General features: G+C 36.5%; 1 protein-coding gene across 1 annotated transcript in view; it reads right to left on the bottom strand.

Annotated features, from left to right (window-relative positions):
- gdpd5b (glycerophosphodiester phosphodiesterase domain containing 5b) overlaps positions 1-4102 on the bottom strand; it is a gene marked incomplete at its 3' end in the record, with an annotated part of 40841 nt that extends 36739 nt beyond the window's left edge. The window contains exon 1 of the mRNA XM_079246352.1: positions 4018-4102. The remainder of the gene's footprint in view (positions 1-4017) is intronic.
- Positions 4103-6000: the final 1898 nt, after the last annotated feature.

The following is a 6000-nucleotide window of genomic DNA, read 5'->3' on the forward strand; positions in this document are numbered from 1 at the left end:
CGATAACATTAGTCATTAGCAGTAGCTTGGTACCAAATACATTTATCACTGCAAAATCTTTCTTCTTGGTACCTGCATTAGGTTGATGCAGAACTGCAAACAGCCCTCCATAGATGGTGACAAAGGTTTGTGTCAAAATTGCTAAACTTTTTGCAAGGAGTCTTGTTGAAAATCTCAAAAGGACATGGTGATGAATTAGAATAGAAAGTATGCTGCTTTTTGTAGACAACTATATTTATGATCATCCCACTAATTGTCACTAACTTAGGACTTAGTTTTCAAAAAATTGACCATCAGAAAGGATGTTGTGGGCTCTCTAATCTGTGAAAAACTCCTGTACTAATCCATTGGAGAATTGTCCTTTTTATTTAGCAGGTGGAATTGCAAATTGTTGTAAAGTGGACTTCCAGAAAATGTAGATTTTCTGTTTTTCACCCTGGGGTAATGATTCCAAAATCCATGTTAACACTCACTGTAACTGGCTGCTCTCTAGGGAGGAAATGCAGGACAATGACAGAAGAAGTCACCTTGAAGATCTCCTTCTGTTTTCCTGATTGTATATTCTACGATTAACCCCTTAACATGTGATATTGTAGTCTTGACATTGTGGTCTGGAAAGCAAACAACCGACAAAGACATCCAAGACATGCAACCATAAGGAAGGGAACGCGTGTTTCCACATGAGCAAACAGACCACTGCATTAGTTTAGTTCACTGATATCTTCTGTTCTTTCTTCCACCTCCAGACCAAAAGGGATGAAAAATTATTTGGACAAGTATGTTTTAAAATAAATGCCATCTGTACGACTGCACGAGGGCATTTCAGCACCATCTGTGTGTTGACATCACACCAATCTCTGTCCTCTACTGTGACTGCAGGCTGGACTGCAGACAAGTGTGTGCCACCATGGAGAGCTTTTCTTTTCAAGACAACAAGCTTTCAAATGAAATGAACATTTGGCTAATTTAATTACATTACTTCAAAGATTAGACAAAAAGAAACTAATTATTTCTCACAAGCAATGAAGGGAGAAAACATTAAGTGTCTGTTTACATTTTCTCTACAACAGAGTTAACTTCCCCATCCAGTTTGTCTGAGCAGTTGCCTTTGAGGGCAGCTCAGGTTGCTAAATAAAATACTGCAAACCAGAGCTCCCAGTGTTCCCCAGAAAGTACAATTAACAGCAATTAGCTGAGGAATGTGAACCTGTGCAGAGGATGAGGCAGAGAAACAAACATTTTCTGAATTCACTGAATCGCTCTTATAGCAGGCCCCCAATAATTCATTAGAAACATGTGAACATTAAGTAGCTTTACAAAACCTGGATGTTAGACAAAAATCTAGTCAGTGAAGCATCAGGTTTTGCAATGTGTTGGAAATATCAATATATTTAAGACAGATGTGAGTTTGCCATCGACAGCAATGTGTCACTCTAAAAACTGTAAAGCTGTGACCTTCTCTGAACTGGGGTTGAGACATGTTGCCAAATGGTTATTGACTATCTGGAGCTGGAACAACTAGTGAATGTGAAAAGGCTCTTGTCTGTATAACAGTTCTACAGTCCTGTAAATAAAAGATGTCTGGGAACTGTTGCTCACAAAGTTAAGAAGTTAGTTGAATGCCCAAAATATGAGCAAATATATGAATGATGCAAACTCAACTTCCACAACCCCACCTTTGGCAAGTTTCAGTCTGAAAGAAATAAACTAAGGCCAAGATTATTCTCTCTAACTGAGACCCTGTGTTTTTCTTTTATTTCTATTTCAGGACATTCTTTGTCTGAATTGCTCCTTAATTGACTTTAATGGATCATACAGACACCTTTAAAAATGCACCTGCTGGCACGCACTTCCCTTCAGATCTTTCACTTTTTCCGAACGCACTGGTTGCAAAGCGTTCAGCAACTTGTGAGCTTCAAGACTATCTAAAAACAAACACCAAAGTGGTCTGACCACAAGGTATTGTGACGTCAGTTTCGACATTCATGTGTATTCTCAAATGGTAAACATAAATTAAGCACCTGCAGTAGTCTAAAACAGTTATTAACCCTGCTAAAATACAATAAAAACAATTTATAGAAGGAAAACTGGCTGCAGAAGAAGAAGTAACAGCAACTTATCCTAGTTTCTGGCTCTTTTTTTCCCCCAAGCATCCTAATTATCTGTAGTTGTCTGTAGAAAAAGCATTTTCTATTTGTTCATTGTCTGAAGCTACATTGCAAAACTTTTTCCTAAAGAAGCTATACATTTATGGAGCACAAGTTTCAACACAAATTAACTCTGTGGTTTGGTAACTGTAAGAGGATGGGCACAAAAAAACATGCAGTTGTCAGTGAGTGACAGTGAGGAGCAGGACTAGTCCTGACAGCTTCAGGGCCGCCAGTAATAACAACAGGTCTTTAAAAAAAAAGAAAGGAGAAGAGCTCTGACTCACTCCCCTCTGGATACTTCTGCACTTGTTTGACAGATCATCCAGATGTGTTTTTTTCTAGTCTGTGATCTGTAGCTAACAAATGTCTTACAGGATATACTACCTATTTAGGCTTTTTTTTTCTTTTATACTTAACAAGTGAAAGGAAACATCTCATTCATGTACAAGAACACAGAGGCAGTTCTATAGTAATGAAAACAGCAGGACTTAGACACAGAATCAATCAATCAATATTGGACTAAAATACACAATACAGTCACTTGTAATGTATATTTTTGCAGTCTAAATTTAAATGCTGGCTTAAAGGTTCTACAATAGTATGTTTAGTTCACATATCTCTGTAAATGTGTGTAAAAATGAGAGGATTGCTGCTGTGAACAGAGTGCGCTGAATTCCTCCCATTGTCAGACATTATACAGCCAACTATTCTCCACTTCTAAATCAAGAGTGAACTTTTGTAAAACAAAAATATAACTTTTTCAACAATGTTCAACATTTAAAACAACAATTCTTTCTCAGTTATCTGATAAAATGAATAAATCACTCAGCTGAAATTTGTCAGTCCCAATAACATGAGCAGGAACCATGTTTATCAGGCTGGTTGCTCTCACAATGTGCACTTTTCTAAATGAACAGAAGCATGCACCTATACACTTCTGTCCCAGTGAGGTTTAAAAGCACTGTATTCAGCACTTTGCTCCAAATGTGCACAATTAACAATAAAAAGCATTTTAAAAGGAATAACCTTGCCCAGTCACTTTTAAAGTAGACTCATCCTGAGTCATCTTCTCTAGAAACTGACTAGACATGTTCTGATCTCTTGAGAAGTCATTATTTACATGCTCCTGGCATACATTGTGGTGTATTATTATGCTACCTATATCAGCTGCAGCTCAGATGAAAAGAAAATAAGTGTTTGCTTTCTTTCTCTCTCCCTCTCCGAGGGAGCAATTGTAACAGATGGGAAAGTCAATAGACACTGGACTAAATGGATCCTCTCTAACAGCTACAGTTGACATGATAAAACCTCCTGACATAGTACTGATCAGTCTTAATGTTAATAAAAAAAAATTTACTACCCAGAATCTTTTATGAATTGCAAATGCGAAACATCTTAATGGTGATTTCAGCTACTATGAATGAAAGAAGATAGATAGAGAACAATTATTATTATGTGTCAATAACCAGCTGTAGACTCAACCCCAAGTCCCCTTTATGCTTAAATGCTTAGTTTTTATGGGATACCACATTATGGGCGTATTCTATGTATCTGATAACGTGAGACCACCAATGAGTAGTAAGTTTTGAGCTTGAAGCAGGTCATAAATACAAGTATACATTTAGCATTACAGTAAATACTATAAATATGTCTGAACATACTAATATAAATTATGCTACGTACTATGCAACTATCTACAGTAACATAACGGAAATGTTAGCTGGTGTTACCATGGTTATGAGGAATTTTCCAGGTTCACACTCAAGTATGTTTTCTCTGTGGTGTTTAATAGTAAAATCGCACGAGAAGAGAATATGTAAGAGAAGTCTGCTTTGGTGTCAAGCTGATCGTAGAGTTACACACTCACCTGTCTGAGGGCTGCAACGTTGGTTTTCACAGTTAGTTCACTGGTCCACGATAAAAGTTTAAGCTTTTCCTCTGCGATAAAAACAGACAGACAGAAAGAAAAAGGAAGAAAAAAAAAAGCCCAAACGGGGACAGCTCGTGTCAAAGGTAGGGGTGAACGGTGGGTGGTACACCGGCAAATGCTGACTGAGCCGAAGTTTACAAAGAAAACAAAGGACAAAAACGCCGACTGTGTGTGTGGACAGTGCCAGTTGTTTGGGTCCTTGTTAAAATACAAATAAAAAAAAAAGAAAAAGTATCGACTCCTGCCTTTAGTTACCCTGTCCCGTGTTCTCTGTAGGTAAAGCGTGTCTCTTCGTGAGCTCGGATACGTACACCAACAGAGTAGTAACTCAACGTACTAGATGATGGGAAGGGTGAGAGTATCGGTCTTTTTATCTCCAGCCCGTCTGTACAGTGACGGAACGTCACTACGCTGACTTTGTATCGCTCTGTACGTTCAAGTCAGTCGAAAATAAGCCTTAACCGGGTGGCTACACCGCTTTTACACCTTAAAACTATTCAAGTTGGACAAATTTGGGTACAGTTTATGTATTTTGTTCTCTTTCATGAGTAACTGTAGTAATTTATTGTCAGACAGGCATAATCGCTGGTGATAATAAATGTCAAATGGAACACTGCTGTTTTCAGTTTGATCTAGTGGACAATTGATTAGTAAATAGAAATGTCCCACGATGCCTGAACGCAACACAAAGGTCTTTTTTTTTTTTTTTTTCTCTTTCTTTCTTTCTTTCTTTCTTTCCAAAGGGCACTTCATCAAACTGTTATCTTTCCAGTACTATCTTCTTAATCTGGGACAGTGTGATCAAATTATCACTTGACAGCGAGAAAATGTCACGTTTGTTTGAATAATCAGATTTTTTTTCTATCTTTTTGTCTTTTGTCGTCTGAGAAAAAGTAGATTTCATTGTACGCTTTCCTGATAAAATTAGTTTTGTGTGGTAGATTTTATTGTTTTCAATTTCTGTTATATAGGGCAGAACAATAAATTTTTTATTTTCCTTTCATGATACAGAGACCATAAAACTAATTACTGTACAAATGGGAGCTAAGCTTTTCCAGGGAAATGTTTTGGACAATGGGTGAAGTTTCAACCTTTTAAACTAGTAAATAGTTTGTCAAATACAGTGAAGATTCTTTAAAGCCTGTTTTCCCGTTTATGGTAAAAAATGACAGACATGCAGAATATAGACATTGTTTTTCATCTAAGCTTTTAACATGGTTTGATTTAATAAAATCTTGTTTTAAATAAAAATCAATATTTATAAGAACTTCTCTTAATTATTTCAGTATTATCATTAATATTGACCAAAGTAATATTGCAACATTAATACTGCAATACTAATGTTAATGTCCGATCACTAATAAATCAAAGGGATCAAACCAGCATCTGTGGTAACTCTGGGTTTTTACTGTGAATTGAGTATTTCTGCATTCCTTGATTGATATTTTTACTTAAATGAAGATTATAAACCTTTTTACCCCATCTGTGCCTAGACAAAGAAACTGGGATAACAGTTTAAACTACTTCAATGCTTTCCCCAATCAGACTCTTTGCAAACTAGGTCACTCATCATCAAGCAAATTAATATTGATTTTTGTATAGAAAACACTACCACCTTTTTTTATCAGAGAGATCATGTAATGTTAACACTCCCTCTTTATGCTGTTAGCGGCACAGAGCCGGTGGATCAGGCTAAAAACAAAAACAAAAAAAAGCTGCACATATTTGCAGACAGGAAATGCTGTCAATAAGTGAATGATGGACAAAATAGTTTTCCCACACAATGAATTGAGTGAGTTGGGTGAGTGTAAATAAAGGTATTAGATTTAATCATAATTGGGACATAGTTTGGAAAAATCACAAGAAACACAATGTATCTGCTCAAGTTAATTTTCGAGATTAAGACATTTCTTAAAAGTT

This window comes from Telmatherina bonti (assembly GCF_933228915.1).
Source record: "Telmatherina bonti genome assembly, chromosome: 9".
Taxonomy (NCBI): domain Eukaryota; kingdom Metazoa; phylum Chordata; class Actinopteri; order Atheriniformes; family Telmatherinidae; genus Telmatherina; species Telmatherina bonti.